We start from the raw sequence: 17,755 nt of genomic DNA on the forward strand, positions 1-17,755 counted from the left end.
AAAAATTGGAACCCCAAACTATAAATAGAAATGTTTATTATTTTAAAAAAGGGCAAAAAAGAAAACCAATAAAACAGTAAAACAAAGAAAAGAAAAGAAAAGAAAGGAAAAGAAAAGAAAAGAAAAGAAAAGAAAAGAAAAGAAAAGAAAAGAAAAGAAAAGAAAAGAAAAGAAAAGAAAAGAAAAGAAAAGAAAAGAAAAGAAAAAAAGAAATGATGAGCAGGGAGATTTAAGAAAAACCCAGGAAGATTTGCATGAACTGATGCTGAGTGAAGTGAACAGAACCAGGACAACATTTTACACAGTAACAGCAACATTATGTGATGATCAATTGTGATAGACTTAGTTCTACTTAGTAATACAATGATCCAAGACAACTCTGAAGGACTTATGATAAAACATGCAATCCACCTCCTGAGAAAGAACTTATGGTCTGAATACATGTTTATTTTATTTTATTTTTTGGTCTGTTTTCCTTCACAACCTGAGTAATATGTAAATGTTTTGCATGATTACACGTGTGTAATTTATATTGAATTGCTTGCTTTCTTAAGGGGGGTTAGTGGGGAGGAAGGAGGAAAAGAATTTGGAGCACAAAGTTTTAAATATGGACATTAAAATTGTTTTTACATGTAATTGGGGAAAATAAAATTCTGAATTAAAATAAAATAAAAGTTATGGAGGCAACTATTTGTTGACCTGATTAAAAAAAAAAAAAAGAAAAAAACCTTTCCTATAAAATTTTTAATAATACAAGTGGGAGATGTTTAATAAAATCATTAAAAAATTATAATTAAAATAAACAGAACCAGGAGAACAATGTATGTGATAACTTACAAAAACAGTTTAAGGAAAAATAATTTTGAAGACTTAAGAACTCCGATGAACAAAATGACCAACCATAATTCCAGGAGACCAATGATGAAGCATAATACATACATACTAGCAGAGGGCTACTTAAGGTGGAGAATGAGAAACATTTTGGGGGGCATGGCCAATATAGGAATTTGCTTGTGCTTTAATGTGCTTATTTGTTATTAGGATTATTTTTTCTGTTTTCTTACTTTTTCTTCTCTCTTTCTTCATTTTTTTTTTGGAAAGGGAGAATTGAGAGGTAGAGAAAAGAGATTGTTGTTAACTGAATCAATTAAGTTAAGCTAAAAATAAATAAAATGTTTTATGAAAGAATAGAAAGTTTGCATTCTCCAAAAGCAACTGAATAATTTCTATTTACATGTATGAGCTTCCTGGGAAGCATGTGCCATCTTTTATATTTGCCCATAAGCTAAGTTTGACATGAGTGATCTCTTTTGCTTCTCTGTTTAGTCCCAAGATCACTATTAAAGCAATCAAGTCCTACTCATTGATATTTCCATTTTCCTTCTCACCCTTGTAAAGTCTAAAATTCTAGCTGTGATGTTTAAAATCTAATGTGTGGTCAACTGACCTGAACCCAGTGAGGGGGAGAAACTAGCTAAGATTTACTGATCAATTCAGCAAGAGTTTAGGTTTTTAAGTATTTATTAAAGTGTATTAGAAGTTAGTGAAGAGAGATTGAGAATAGATTTCTTATAGAATGGAAAACCCTAGCTTAGATCTATTTGTGATAGCCAGAGTTAAAACCCTGTCTTTCCCTAACAGCCCATGTGAAGTTCTCTGCCACTGCAAGCCAGTTCTGGATGGAAAAAAAAAAAAAAAAAGAGCCCACTTCTCAGTGACTTCTCCCAGAAGCCCTCTCCGAAACAGGAATCAGGGCCATCCCCACACACAGCCTCCTCTTCCTGCACTTCCAGCTTCTATTCAGTTACCAGAGCAACCAGCCTCAGCCCTACCCCAGCCAAGCTGTAATTCTGACTCAACCTGCTGTAATTCTCCCAAACCAACCTTAGAAAACCATTTAAATTCTAGATATGCTCATTTTGTTCATAATCATTTTGTTAATCTGCTTTTGTCTTTAATTAGTAACCTTATAAAGCATTTGTGTTATGAAAGGACCAGCAGGGAAAATAAAGGGGTTAAAGAAAAACAAGAGAAACTTAAGCTGAATAAAATGTACAAGACAATTATCATTATATTTCAAGAACCTGCTTCTATTGCTATAAACAGGGACATATTTTGCAGAAATACATTTAGAAATTAATAGCATGGGTTTATTTCATAGGGATTTTCATTCTTTTAATATTGTGTTTTATATTTAGCTTAAAAAAAGAGGGAAAATTTGCAAAATTTTTTTTCATATTTATGTAATCAAATTTATTATTGCCATAAATAGGGACATATTTTGCAAAATAATAATATGCATTTTGAGGATTTTAAATATTGAAATAAAAATGTTCTAGACTTTTAAAAAGTCAGTTCAAATGTTACATAAGGGTTTCTTTTTTATGCTATTGCAACTACATTTTGAACTCAATATTATGGACTTATTTTTGTAGAGATTCTTTTTCTTTTAAGATTGTGTTTTAACTTGTATTAAAATATGTTCTGATTTTTCACAAAAGTAATTGTATACTTAGTAAAAAAGTTATTACTTGGAATTATTGCATAATTGTATATTATATTCTGAGTCTAGGCACATTCACATTTTTTAAGATCATTATTATCCAATTTTTAAATCCATATGAGACTTAGATTATGGAAATTTATCATTTAAGACGTTAATTGCCTTTATTCTGAGTTATCAGATGCCAGTTGGCCAAGATGCCATCCAATCACAAGAGGAATACATATAAGAGCAGACATCGAACCGTCACAAAAGGGGAGATATGCATGAAGTCCAGATACTGCACTGCTTCGGGAAAGCCTGAGAAAACGGCTATTGGCAAGTGTTGAGGTTGGATTTTCTTGGTTTAATTTTCCTCCACATGCCACCAGGTGGCTGGACTATGCCATCTCAACTGACATCTGACTTCAATTCCCCCTCCTATGTGCCTGATATCATGGAAATCTCAATCCTATGCATCTGATTAAGGCTGAATCAGTTATTTCTCTGTTCTTTTATGGTAACCCCCATAACTATCTCAGGTGTCATCATAAATGGAATGTTGAATTTGGCCTTGACATCTGCTACCAATTATATTAGATCCTTTAATTTCTCATAATGGCATGAAGATAATTAGGCAGAGGATGCAAAAAGTGATTAAATGAAGGTTTAAAAAATGCTTATATCACAATTGTGTTCTCAATTTATCCTCCACAGGGGGGACTGTAGTAATATTAAGTTTTAGAGAATGTTTCATTTCCAACCTGGAACCACAGCAATCTCCTTCTTAAGACACACTTGATTCATCTTAGATTCACTGATTCACTAAACACACCCATACATGCTTATATCCAAAATAAACAACCACATATTTGTATCATTGAATGGGGGGGATGAGTTCCTATACTGAAAATTCCCATCACCAATAAATAATAGCTCTGAATTATGTATACACACATACATACATATGCATGAATACGTATATATAGTTATATAAATAGTTTCATATATAAGTATATGTGTATGTTCTTACATATATGCATGCATGTAATCAATGTTTATGTAACCCATGCAAAGCACACTGTACATGTATGCCATACATGTAAATACCTGTAAAATATATTGGTATATACGTTTACTTGTATTTTTTATGCACATTTACATGGGCAGATTATTTTTATATAAGCCTGCATTACACACATATATTCTTAATCCAGACCTATGATTTCACTGGTGTTTGGGAATCCCCAGCGTAGAAACCCTCTAGGTTAATACATATTCATAAATTGTCTTACTGTGTAATCTTAGGGAGTTTCGGGGCACAAAAAGGTTAAGTGATTCTGAGGTCATATAGCCTGCATATTTCAAAGATATAATGTAAACCACATTTCCGGCCTCTAAGACCTATTCTCTATTCACTAAGCCATTCTATAAACATGAAAAATGAAATATTACTTTTATAATGACTGTGAAATAAGGGTACATTTCCCTACTCAACTGTATGCTTTTTTGTTTATGCAGCAGTAAGCATTCTGATTACTCTAACAAAATAGCAGATACATATCTGCTATTATCCAACATTTTGCATAATTAGTTTGAGTATATACACTTTAGAAAATGCCCATATTTAAACTAAGTACATAATGCTGTGAGGGTGTATGCATGCTTCCCCCCTGTAGCTCTGCTTTGCATCTCATCTCAGACACATAATTAGCTGTAGCAGGTATATTAGAGTGGCCTCGTAGCCTATATTGCAGAAATCTTCTTTAAACATCATTTTAGCAAAATAAACCCAGGAAATTCTGTTCACCTTATTTAAACTGTTGTAACTTTAGTATTTTTACAATTCTTTATGGCTCAGCACAGATGGGATTTTTCAAATGAAAACCAGATGAAAGTAAACAGCAATCTCACCCTTGAAAACTGGAGGTAGGACCAAGCAGGCTCTACTCTACTGTAATGAGATATCTCTTCTTGTACTGAAAGTATGTTTCCAATAACAGCACTGTTACCTTTCATTAGAGACTCCAAATCGGTCTTTTCTTTCTTTCTTGTGTAATTTGACATGGTAGAAAGAGAATTGGACATTCAAATCTCTAATCCCTGTCAACCTGAGATGGATGTCTTTAGCATGCTGCTGCTTTGGAGGTATTTGGATTTGCAGTTCATTTTCCAAATCCTGTTTAACATATCATTAAATAATAATGCAGAGAGGCCACGCAGTTTTCTCTGCCTAAGTACCTTCACTGACCCTTGTGGTATTTTTCTTTTCAAGTTTTCAATTTTTCTTTGCATTTTTCTGTGCTACTGAAATTCCATTTTTTCTCAGAATCACAGAATCAGGATTATAGAGCTGGAAGATATCTAGCACCCATCAAATACATCTGCTAGCTTAAAACGAATACTTTCTATAATGTAACCAACAAGTCAACCAGACTTTACTTGATAGGGCAAAAACAACTTACTTCTTTCTGAGGCAATCTATTTGATTGTCAGAATGTTTTCTTTCCTTGTTTCAATTTTCTACGGCATTTTGATGAATTTATTTTTTTTATTTATTTTTTGTTTGTTTGTTTGTTTGTTTGTTTTAGTGAGGCAATTGGGGTTAAGTGACTTGCCCAGGGTCACACAGCTAGTAAGTGTTAAGTGTCTGAGGCCGAATTTGAACCCAGGTACTCCTGACTCCAGGGCCGGTGCTCTATCCACTGCGCCACCTAGCTGCCCCTGATGAATTTATTTTTAATTGATTGTCCCTTTGATTGGTGTGCTGGAAGTTTATGTTGTGGAGTAGTGTCCTAGCTTCTTTCAGGGATGCACATAAACATTAAATCATTAAACTTTTTTTTTTCTCACACTCATACATCAAATAGGAAAATCTTTAATAATAGTTCATGCTCTATCCAAATGACAAAGAAACAAGATTTAACGTTCATATATTCCTCGGTACTTTTAGGATCTAAGGCAGTGTGGTTACTTGCAAATGGAGATAGACCTTACTCTGTCATGGGAGTAATATCTATCTCATGCAAACTAACCTCATTTTTCTTTAGATTTCTTGTAGCCATCCTTGAGAGTTAATAGGCTCAGAAAATTGAGGCTTGAAATATTGATGGTGCTTCTTGGCTTCCTAAATGAAAAATCCATTTTATAAGGAGGTCCTACCATAGACTTCTTTTGCTCTTCTAATCAACACAGCAGAATGACCAACAGATGTAGAAATATAGAATAAGTGCTATGTTATATTTGTAAACAAACATTGATATATTTTGCTTTTCATTGCCTAAAATTTCCCTTCTAACTGTACCCTCCTCCATCCCAGAGAGCCATTTCTTATATGAAAGAAATTATTATTATTATTATTATTATTATTATTATTATTATTATTTTGGTGAGTCAATTGGGGTTAAGTGACAGTAAGTGTTAAATGTCTGAGGCCAGATTTGAACTCGGGTCCTCCTGACTCTAGGGCTGGTGCTCTATCCACTGTGTCATCTCGCTGCCCCAGAATTATATTTTTTTTAAAAGAAAAAGTTGAAAAAGAAAAAAGCAACCATTCAGCTCCCTTTCCATTAGAGAGTTCTATTTTGCATAAAATGTTGAGAATGGACATATCAGAAACATCTCAATATAATAAGAGGGCATTTGAATAAATTTAGGGAGTGAGTCCATTCCCTGAGTTGCCTCTTTTGTGCTTTGAGGATATCAGATAAAGATGATAGTACCATGTGTGGAACTGTGGGAAAATAGCATTGGCTCTACAGTTAGAAGACATGCTCAGACCTTATCTCTGATACTACCTCTCTGACCTTGGGCACATCACAGAAATCTCCTTGGTTTTTGGTTTCTGCATATGTAAAGTGAGGGATGTGGACTAGATTGTCACTGAAATTCCTTCTAACAATATGATTTTATAATTTTTGACCAGGGCAACCTAGTCCAATTAAAAACAGCTAGGAAAACATGATTTTACATAATTCTGAAGGAAATAAACCTGCATCTGGGCTATTACAACCAAGGCTAGAAATGTTTTTCTAGCCATACTAAAGATACTATAGGATTATTAATGTTGTACCATATGACATTAAATCTTAATTATATAGTTAGCAGGGAAATTGATAATATAAGCATTATCAAGGTAGATTATGAGAAATTTTGACTGAACACTATAGAAAATTCCATTATGCTAAATATATTTATATTCTTTAGAATGCTATTGAACAAAGACAATCTTGATATTTCTTTTATATTTCCCCAGATCCTTAGTTGTTATGTTCTGTAACACTTTTTTTGGTTGTTTGTTTTTATCTAGAACAACAAAATCACTAAATAGCTCACATTGAATTCCAGTAAACCATCTCCCCAGGATCTTTTTTCTCTCTTTTCTCTTCATTTCCTACATCACTTTCACATAATGGTAGCAAAAATAACTTCTGGTTGCAATGGGTACTTCCTAGTTTAAAATGACACTGTTAACAACATACATGACTTTAGGATATTGAAAGAAAAGGTAGATGCAGATGGTGAATAGCCCTGTCTTGAGAGTTCTCATTAGAGAGCAATGAAAGCACTTTAATCTATTTTGGATACTCAATACAATAAAGATGTAAAGAAAAAAAATTAGAGCAAGTTCTGGGAAAATAACAAATATGATTAGAGAAATTGATTGATTTATGAGAAAAAGATTAAGGAAGCTAAATGTATTTATTGTACATTGGCTCAGGGATTTGTAAAGAAGATTTGATAAAACTTAAGTTGTAAAAATGGGAGAGTGAAAGGAACTCTGAAGCATGGCAGGGACTTTGGTGGAGGATAATGTAAATCAACACAACAGGGTTATATTTTAAAGAAAGAAAATGAAGGTTGACAGGAAAACATCTCTGCAATGGAGTGGAATAGCTTGGTGAGATAACCTGAACTTGGAGTTTTATTATCACATCCCAGGTTTCTGAGGAAAACATTTATTTTTTTCTTTTTGTTTGTTTGTGTTTGGAGAAGAGTTAGCATGCTAAAGTTAATCAAGTAAGTTGACAAATATGCAAAGAGATGGAGGAAGGTGTCTTCTCATAGTGCTTCTTTGGAGCCAAGTTTGTTCAACATTTTTTTTTTCAGGGAAATGAGGTTTGAATGACTTGCCCTGGGTCACACAGCTAGTAAGTGTCAAGTGACTGAGTTCAGATTTGAACTCAGGTCCTCCTGAATACAGGGCCAGTGCTTTATCCATTGTGCCACCTAGGTGCCCCCAAAATTCATTTTTTTTCACTGAGATTATTCTCTTTACGAGTGGATAGAGTTCTAGACTTACAGTCATGAAGACCTAAATTATAATCCAAACTCAGATGATTCCTAGCAATGTCAGTGGGCAAGTCACAAGTATCTCAACTTCTGTCTAGCTCTGTTTCATTCTTTGTAAAATGCGGATAATAACAGTACCTATTGCCTGGGGCTGGCATGAAGATAAAATTAGATAATATTTGTAAAACACTTTGTAAACTTTAAAGCACAATATAAACACTAATTCTTCTTATTCTATTTGTATTGCAGTCATTGTACATATTCTACTGACTGCTTACTTCACTTTATATCAGTTATGCAAGTCTTTTCTGTATTCAACTTATTTGATACTTTTTACTGCATCATAATACTATATTACATGAATGCATCACAATTTGTTTAACCATTCCACTATTGTGGCAGCTAGGTGGTGCAGTGCAAAGAGTCTAGGCCCTAGAGTCAGGAGGACCTAAGTTCAAATTTGGCCTCAGACACTTGACAGTTACTAGCTATGTGACCCTGGGCAAGTCACTTAACCCCAATTTCCTCACAACAAAACAAAACAACATCAACAACAACAACAACAACAACAATTCCCTAATCATTAAACATCTGCTTTTTCCCCAGTTTTTTGTTGCCACAAAAGGGCAGTTATAAATAATTTGGGGTTCCTTTTTTAATTAATAATACTGGAGAGGATTGCCATTTCCTTCTCTAGATGATTTTATAGTGAGAAAAATGAAGCAAACAGGGTTAATTAATAACCTCCTAGGGTATAGAGCTTGCAATGGAATCTCTGGGCTACAATATGAGGATGTACATTATTTTATCTCTAAACCCAGGGAATCTAAGTGTAAAAAATATTATTTTTGTGAAGGAAAATGTCCTTCAAAGCTAAGTGAACAAATTTGACAACTTCTAATTTCTTTTTTTGTAAAATATCATATTCCAATCTCTCTCTGTCTCTCTCTGTTTCTGTCTCTGTCTGTCTCTGTCTGTCTCTGTCTGTCTCTGTCTGTCTCTCTGTCTCTCTTTCTCAGTTTATAATTTGTCAACTGGGTTCTCTCCTCTATATTTGACAGATTCTTGTCATGTACCATTATTAGAGCAAACAAGATCTTTCTGCTCTTCCAGATTCTTTGTGCAGTCATACTCTTATACATGACAGACCTGGAGAATTAACTAGATGATCCCCAAATAGTAAGTATTCTGAATATTATAAATGATTTGAACAGCCTGTGTGTAAAAAAAAAATAAGGGGAAAGCTAATTCTGGCTAAATGACTCTAAAACTGGGCTATTAGTGGGAGCTTTTATGAGTAGGTAGAGTTTAGTTGTTGTTCAGTTGTGGTTGACTCTCCTTGGCTTTATTTGAGGTTTTTTTGGCAGATACTGGAGAGGATTGCCATTTCCTTCTCTAGATGATTTTATAGTGAGAAAAATGAAGCAAACAGGGTTAAATGACTTGCCTAGGGTCATATTGCTACTAAGTGTCTGAGACCACATTTGAACTCAGGAAGGTGAGTCTTTCTGACTCTAGTCCAGTACTGTACCAGCTAGCTGCCCCAGTTAAAGCACTAAATACTTAATATAATACTTAATATATTATTATGTAGTATTATACAGCATTATAGTATTAATATCAAATTAATTATAGTATTATCTAATATTGTTATTATATAATATTAATTAGAAGGCACTAGAAATCCCAGCCTCACCAAAACAATCTCCCAACAGATTTTATGGAATTTTTAACTTTGTTTTGAAAATTAAGGAATTTGTTTGCTTTTTGTTAAGATAAGACAATATAATGTAAATATTCTCAAAAGGATGAAAACATGGCAGTCACTCTCACTTTAATATGAATTAATTTAAATGAATATTTTCTTTAATGATCTGTCTCTGCCACTGTAGTTTTAAAAGGAGGAGCAGGATGGACACTTGAACATTGTATAGTGTAGGGAGTAGTTCATGATTCACTGGCAAGACTCAATGATTTATGAGGTTTGTTGCATTTCTAAGGATCAATTTATTCTTTTTTTTTCCTCTCAATCTCTCTACCTTTTAAATGAAGGTTACTTAAAGATATTACATAGGTTTAACCCCAATTTAGATTCTGGGTCCTAACTCTGTCCTTAAGGTTGAATAAGAAATGCTATACTAGCAATTTTTTGGATGGGAAAATAGTCAAATTTATGACTATTGAGCTTAAGTAGTAATGGCATATCATCGAGACCTAACTTTAAGGGATATTGTGATCTTACAGTACAATTCATTTAATTAAACCCTTTCTTTGTTGTAAAATCTTATGATAATTTCCAATAATTGAGCCTATTTTAGACCAATCCCCATGAACTTATGTCTGAGGTTATTTCTTTAATTCCTCTTTTTTTTTTTTCTTTACAGGTTTCTTGATATCTTGCCTTTGTGTCCATTGGTAAGTTACATAGCACACTGTGGGGCTGAGGGAGAAAGGAAAAAGAACTTGGAAACCCAAGTTATGAGTAAGAAAGATAATTTAATGTATAAGCATACTTGTGCCAGGTAATTTGTTAGGCCCCCTGGGATATGTAAAAAAATAATGGATTTTGCCAATGCCCAAAGGCCCCAGCTTGAGGGGATTGATTTGGACTGATTTGGATTGACTGAGATTGACTGACTTTGCTGATTAACTCACTTAAAGTTAATTCAATTGAAGCCATATCTGCCTGGCCCTCAGGAGGGTGTGTTCTCAGAGACTGTGGACTCTGACCTCAACACAGGACTACCCTCTAGTCCAGTGAACCAATGGATTTGGGTGATGCTAGCCAATTAGCTTGAAGCAGTGTGGAAAGACTGCCTCTCCTTGGGATGCAGAGGAAGCTTCCATGATCAGTTCATCTCTCGAATAGGCTGGTGGTGGAGAAATTGAGGAAGAACCAGGTGAGGCTGGAACACTAAGCTAGATAGGCCTTTTCTTAACTTTCTGACCTGGTGTTCTCTTTTTTATAATAAATGTTTAATGCCCCAAAACTGGTGCTAATGTTTCTAATTTATAAGTAAACCCTAGCTAGCTTTCCCTACACTTGGGACAGGAATAAGGTGACCACACATTTGATTTTAAACATCACAATTAAAAAGACAGAAATGAAACACTTTCTTTCCTCCAGTAGCTTATATTCTACTGGAGGTAATGGTATATTAAATTTTGTTATATCATAAGCAATTAAAAACATCAGAAATAGGTAAATCAAAATTTAATGATGTTATCTCCTGTGACTTTCAATTCCTACATTCATTGACATTTTTTATTTTAAAAGATTGATTTACTTTATTTTGATTAAATAGATACTTCTCACTACTTATTAATTTCATGACAAAGTGTATTCCCCATGAAAATAATTTTGTCATTTATTTTAATAAATGTTTATCGATATATTCTGTTCTTTACATCACCAGAGGATCCAACTTATCCCTTCCCCTGTCCCTCTCAGGGAACCATCCCATAAAAAGAATAGTATTTTTAGAGGAGGGAGTGAGTCAGCAGAATGGATAAATACATTGAAAAAGTCAGACAACATGTGTGATGTGTAACACCTGTGGAGATTCCACCTCTATGATGGAATAGGTTGGGAGTAGCTTCTCATATCTCTTCATTTGAGTACTATTTGATCATTATAATTTTGTTACATTTTCTTTTGATCATTGGTGTGTAGTTGTCCTTTCTATTTACATTGTTATAGTGGGCAGCTAGGTGGTGCAGGGGATAGAGCACCGGCCCTGGATTCAGGAGGACCTGAGTTCAAATCCGGCCTCAGATATTTAACCCTTACTAGCTGTGTGACCCTGGGCAAATCACTTAACCCCAATTGCCTCACCAAAATTAAAAAAAAAAACAAATGCATTGTTATAGTATTATGCATATGGTTTCCTTGATTCTGCTTACTTTAATTTACATCAATTCATATGGATCTTTCTATGATTTTTCTGTACTCACCACACAGAATTCATTACAGCATAGTATTTATTCCATTTATTTCATTACTCAAATAACAGGAAACTATTTTCTGGTGGTTTTTTTTAGGTTATACATTTCAATCATGTTAAATATGTTTCCATATCAGTCACGTTGTGAGAGAAGAATCAGAACAAAAGGGGAAAACCATGAGAAGGAAGAAACAACAACAACAAAAAACAACAACAAAAGTGAAAAAAGTATGATTATATTTGAATTCAGACTCCATAGTTCTTTTTCTGGATGTGGAGAGCATTTTCCATGATAAGTCTTTTGGAATTGTATTGGATCATTGTATTGCTAAGAAGTCAGTATCAAAATCAATCATCACATAATGTTGCTGTTACTGTGTACAATGTTCTTTTGGTTTTGCTCACTTCACTCAGCATCAGTTGATGTAAGTCTTTTCAGGTTTTTTTTTTTAATCAGCCTGCTTTTCATTTCTTTTAGCACAATAGTATTCCATTCCATTCATATACCAAAACTTGTTCAGCCATTCCCCAATTGATGGTCATCACTTCAATTTCAAATTCTTTGCCAATGGAAAAAGAGCAGCTATAAATATTTTTTGTACATGTGGGTCCTTTTGTCTTTTTTGTATCTCTTTGGCATATAGACTTAGTAGTGGCATTACTGGTTCAAAGTGTATGCACAGTCTTATAGCTCTTTGGGCATAGTTCCAAACTGCTTTCTAGAATGGTTGAGTAAGTTCACAAGTCTGCCAACAATTCATTAGTGATTCCATTTTTCCACATCTTCTTCAACATTTATCATTTTCCTTTTATTTGTCATATTAGTCAATCTGATAGGTTTGAGGTAGTTTTATTTTGCATTTCTCTAATCAATAGTGATTGAAAACATTTTAATATGAATATAGGTAGCTTTAATTTCTTCATCTGAAAACTGCCTATTCATATCCTTTGACCATTTCATAATTGGAGAATGACCTATATTCTTATAAATTTGATTCAGTTCTATATATATTTGAAAAATGATGTTTTTATTGGAAACAATGGCTGCAAAAAGTCTTTCCTAGCTTTCTTCTTTCCTTCTAATCTTAGTTGCATTGATTTTGTTTGTGCAAAAGCTTTTTATTTTAATGTAATCAAAAAGATCCGTTTCGCATTTCACAAAGTTCTCTATCTCATCCTTAGTCATAAATTCTTCCTCTCTCCATAGAACTGACAGGCAAACTATACCTTTCTAACCCAATTTGCCTATGGTATCACCCTTTATGTTTAAATTATGTACAAATTTTTACATTACTTTGGTATACAGTGTAAGATGTTGGTCTATGCCTAGTTTCTGTCATACTATCTTCCAGTTTTCCCAGTAGTTTTTGTCAAGTAGGGACTTCTTATCCCAGAAGTGGGACTCTGACTTTATCAAACAGTAGATTACTACAGTCATTTACTATCATGTCTCCTGTGCCTAACCTATTCCACTGATCCACCACTCTATTTATTAGCCCGTAGCAAATAGTTTTGATGGTTGCTGCTTTATAATATGGTTTTAGATTTGGCATGGCTAGGTCACCTTCCTTTGAATTTTTAAAGTTAATTCTTTTGATATTCATGACCTTTTGTTCTTCTGGATGAATTTTGTTATTATTTTTTCTAGCTTTATAAAATAATATTTGGTAGTTTTATTTGGTATGATACTGAACAAGTAAATTAATTTAGGTAAAATCATCATTTTTATTATATTACTTTGGCCTATCCATGAACAATTGGTATTTTTCCAATTGTTTAGATCTGTTTTGATTTGTGTGAAAAGTATTTTGTAATTGTGTTCATATAGTTCCTTGGTTTCCCTTGGCAGGTAGACTCCAAAATATTTTGTTTTGTTTAAAATTCAGGCATCTTTCTCTTTCCAATTTTTTAACTCTTACAAAAAGTGCAGCTATAAATATTGTGGCATATATGAGGACTTTCTTCTTATTGATGGCTTTCTGAAGTATGAACTTATTAATAAAGTGTCTCTGACTGAAAGGGTATGGACATTTTAGTTACTTTTTTGTGTAATTCAAAATTGTTTTCCAAAATGGTTATACAATCTCACAGCTCTAACAACAATGTATTGAAGAGTTCATGATTTCATGATTTCTCCAACAGTGACATTGCCATTTTTATTTTTGCGGGGCAATAAGGGTTAAGTGACTTGCCCAGAGTCACACAGCTAGTAAGTGTCAAGTGTCTGAATCCAGATTTGAACTCAGGTCCTCCTGAATCCAGGGCCGGTGTTTTATCCACTGCGCCACCTAGCTGCCCTGACATTGCCATTTTTGACAATTTGATGGGTACTAAGTGAAACTTCAGGCCTGTTTGTATTTACATTTCCCCTATTATTAGTATTTACAGAATTATTTTGTATACTATGCATTTTTTATTTTGAAAATTGGGCATATCCTTTAAATACTGTGAGAGGTATATGATCTATTTCTCTTCTACTTTTTTACAGCATAATATTTAACATTAAGATCATGCATCAATTTAGAATGTATTATGGAATATATTATGATTGGCTTTAACTTAATTTCTTCCAGATGGCTTTCCAATTATTCCAGTAGTTTTTATTAAATAAGGAGTATTTTTGGTTAATTTATATTTCTCACTTTATCAAACATTGCATTATTAAGTTCTATTAATTAAGATTTGCCCCTTGTCTAGTCAGTTTCATCCATTTATCTCTCTATTCTTTAACCAATTCTACTTGGTTTTGATGACTGCTGATTAATAATACAGTCTGAGGTCTGGAAATACAATTCCCTTTACTACTTTTCACCAGTCCCTTGTTATCCTTGATCCTTTGGTTTTTTTTCAAAAGAATTCTATTATTCCTTTACCAATTTCTATAGAGTATCTACTTGCTCATTTGATAGGTATAACATTAAAAGTATGAATCAATTTTGATAGTATTTTCATTTTTGTGATATTGGCATGGACTTTCAATAAGTGCTAAATATTCCTCCAACTATTAAAGTTGTTCTTCATTTTTTAAAGAACACTTTGTTTGATTCTATTAAAATCCTCTGTGTGCTTTAGTAGGTCAATCCCCAGATATTCTGAGCATTTTTTAGTTATTTGAATCAGATTTCCTATTCTTTTATTGTTTTTTTAAACTCTTGTTATTATTATGTAGAAATGCTGTTGATTTTTGGAGATGCATTTTGTAGCCTGCAATTTTGCTGCAGATATTAATAGTCTTAATAGGCATTTTGGCTGATTGCCTAGGATTCTCCAAGTAAGTCATCATATCATCAACAATTAGGGATAATTTTATCTCATTACCTATCTTTATGCCTTTAGTACATTTCTCTTCTCTTATTGCTGTTGCTAGCATTTCCAGAATAATATGAAATAATAGTAGGGAGAGTGAGCATCTTTGCTTCATTTCTATATTAACTGGAAAATATTCTAGCATATTCTCATTGTATATCCATTTTTCTTTTGGTTTGAGTTACATGGTTTTTATGATATTAAAAAGATTTCTCTATACCTAAGTTTTTCAGGGTATTTTTTATTATAAAAGAATGTTCTACTTTGTCAAAGTTTTTCTGCATTTAATGAGATGATCATATGTTCCACTTTTTGATACTGTTTATTCCACTTTTCCCATTCCTTTCTTATTTCTTATTTTCAGTCTTGCATGCCTCTAATGGACATTTTTGGTAGGTAATTAATATTTTGCTAGAAAATTGTAATTTTTTCACTTTGATGTCATAGTATGATGTTTTACAACTACATAAGATAACTGGATATCCTATGGAATCTACTTATCTGTAATTTGCCCTATGCTTCTACTGATTTGGAAAATTTTTTTGATGATTTATATAGATATGGCATTAATTTTTCCTTATTGCTATTTAATTCTAGAGGTATAGATCTACTGGAAAGAAGCTCTGTTGCCATTTAGTTCAACAATGTAATTTTACAGAAATGAGGCCCATAGAGATTTAGTCATTTGCCCAGTGTTACACAAGGAATAAGAATCAGAGGTGGATTTAAATCCACACCCTCAAACTCAAGAGTAATTGCTTTTTTCCCCTCTATCATTATATTCTCTAGTTCTTATTGAAAATCAGTGATTTTCAATTTATCCCTCCAACTAAGTTTTCTAGGCCAATTTAAAAATTAGAGATAACTCATGTGTTCTACCAGCTTTGTTCTCCTATCATTTTAATCTACTTTTACTTAATGTATTATTGTTATTTTGAGTTATTTTTTTCACTTTGTTTAGGTTGCCTAAAGCTTTATTAAGATATTGCAGCTTCTCTTTTTAGCTATCAATTTTCCTTTCAAGTTTTTCATTCAGACATTCTGATAGAAGTGTATCTGCCATTCTTTTGCATGGCTGTCTCATCTCCAAGTACATGCCATTCTGGTAGGTTCAACTTCACCACAAAATAAGATCCAGTTATAACATTTGCTTTTTCCCTCTAGCTAGGATCAATTACAACAATTAGAGACAAATGATATGTGAATAAGAGATGAAGAAGGGCAGAGGGAGTCATGTTAAGCAATGGGATATGCTGGCATATTCTTATAATACTTGCTATTCAGTGGACTGAGGCTGATGTATTACTTGAGCCTAGAGGTTCTGAGATATAGTATGAAACAAAGTATAAAACCGACCTGATAAGCATGAGATTGGGGGTGTGGGGAAGGGAGGGCAAACAGGCTGCCAAGGGAGAGGCAGATCAGCCCATAAAGGAAATGGAGCAAGTCAAAGCTTCCCTGAACATTAACAGTGGAATTAGGCCCATGAGGGACTGCTGCACTGCTAGCCTCAATGACATAGGGAGACCCAATATGAAAAAAATAAAAATAAACAAAACAAGAGTTGATTCAGAGGAGGACAGACCTAGATAAAACATCATAATAGTAGATTTAGGTCACAGAGAGGGTGGCTCTCTATTATAGCATCAAAATGTTAACATCACACTGTCTCAGGGTTGGAAGGATTCAGAAATCATATGAACATGAACTATAATCTCCTCTACAGTATCACTGATCACTGAAAATCTGACCCTTGCTATACAAATTGTAATGACAGGAAACTCATAACCCCTGGTCATAGCACATTCTAAAGAAGGTTCCTGCCATCCCCAATAAATACATGGTACACATCTGCGCTCCTGCAACTTTCACTCTTTTTACTTTGTTCGGGCAAGTTTACTCTCTCTTCCATAGGAAAGATCTTCAATTAATTGAAGATATCTAATATATATATATATGTATATGTATATATGTATGTGTGTGTGTGTATATATATATATAAATATATATCTATATAAATAAATATATATATACATACATACATACATACATACATATTTTTTTCAGGGCAATGAGGGTTAAGTGACTTGCCCAGGGCCATATTCTGGTCCTCTTGAATCCAGGGCCAGTGCTTTATCCACTGTGCCACCTAGCTGCCCATATTACATAATTCTTAATATTTTTTTCACAGCAGTCTGGTTCTCGGAGGACTCTGATTGGATAATGGCAATTCTACAGACATTTGGTTTATCTAGACTGAAAACTATCTATATTTGGATTTCAGGCAATAGTCATGGCAGAGGGAAGATAATTCTTATGCAGGCACAGAGAAAGGAGGCTAAAAGTATATAGAAAATATACTAGTCTAAGACTCATGTTCTTGGAGTGAAGTGAGTATGGGACAGGCAAAATGTGTAAATTTCAGATGATCAAGTCTTACCATCATCAAAATATAGCTAAATAAGGTGTCATAGGTTATTTAGTACAACTACCTGTTTTTCACACCTGTGGCAAACTGATTCTCAAGGATGAACTGACATCCCCATTGCCATACAGGTTCTAAACAAAGTCAGAGGATCATAGACATAGAGCTAGAAGCAAAGTCGAGGCCATCTAATCTAATCCCCTCATTTTATAAATAAGGAAACTAAGATACTCAGAGGTTAATTGGCTTTCTGATGTTCCATAAAAAGTAAGCATCAGAGCTAGACATGAATTCAGGTTCTTTGAT

The sequence above is a fragment of the Dromiciops gliroides genome, chromosome 2 (genome assembly GCF_019393635.1).
Source record: "Dromiciops gliroides isolate mDroGli1 chromosome 2, mDroGli1.pri, whole genome shotgun sequence".
NCBI classification, from domain to species: domain Eukaryota; kingdom Metazoa; phylum Chordata; class Mammalia; order Microbiotheria; family Microbiotheriidae; genus Dromiciops; species Dromiciops gliroides.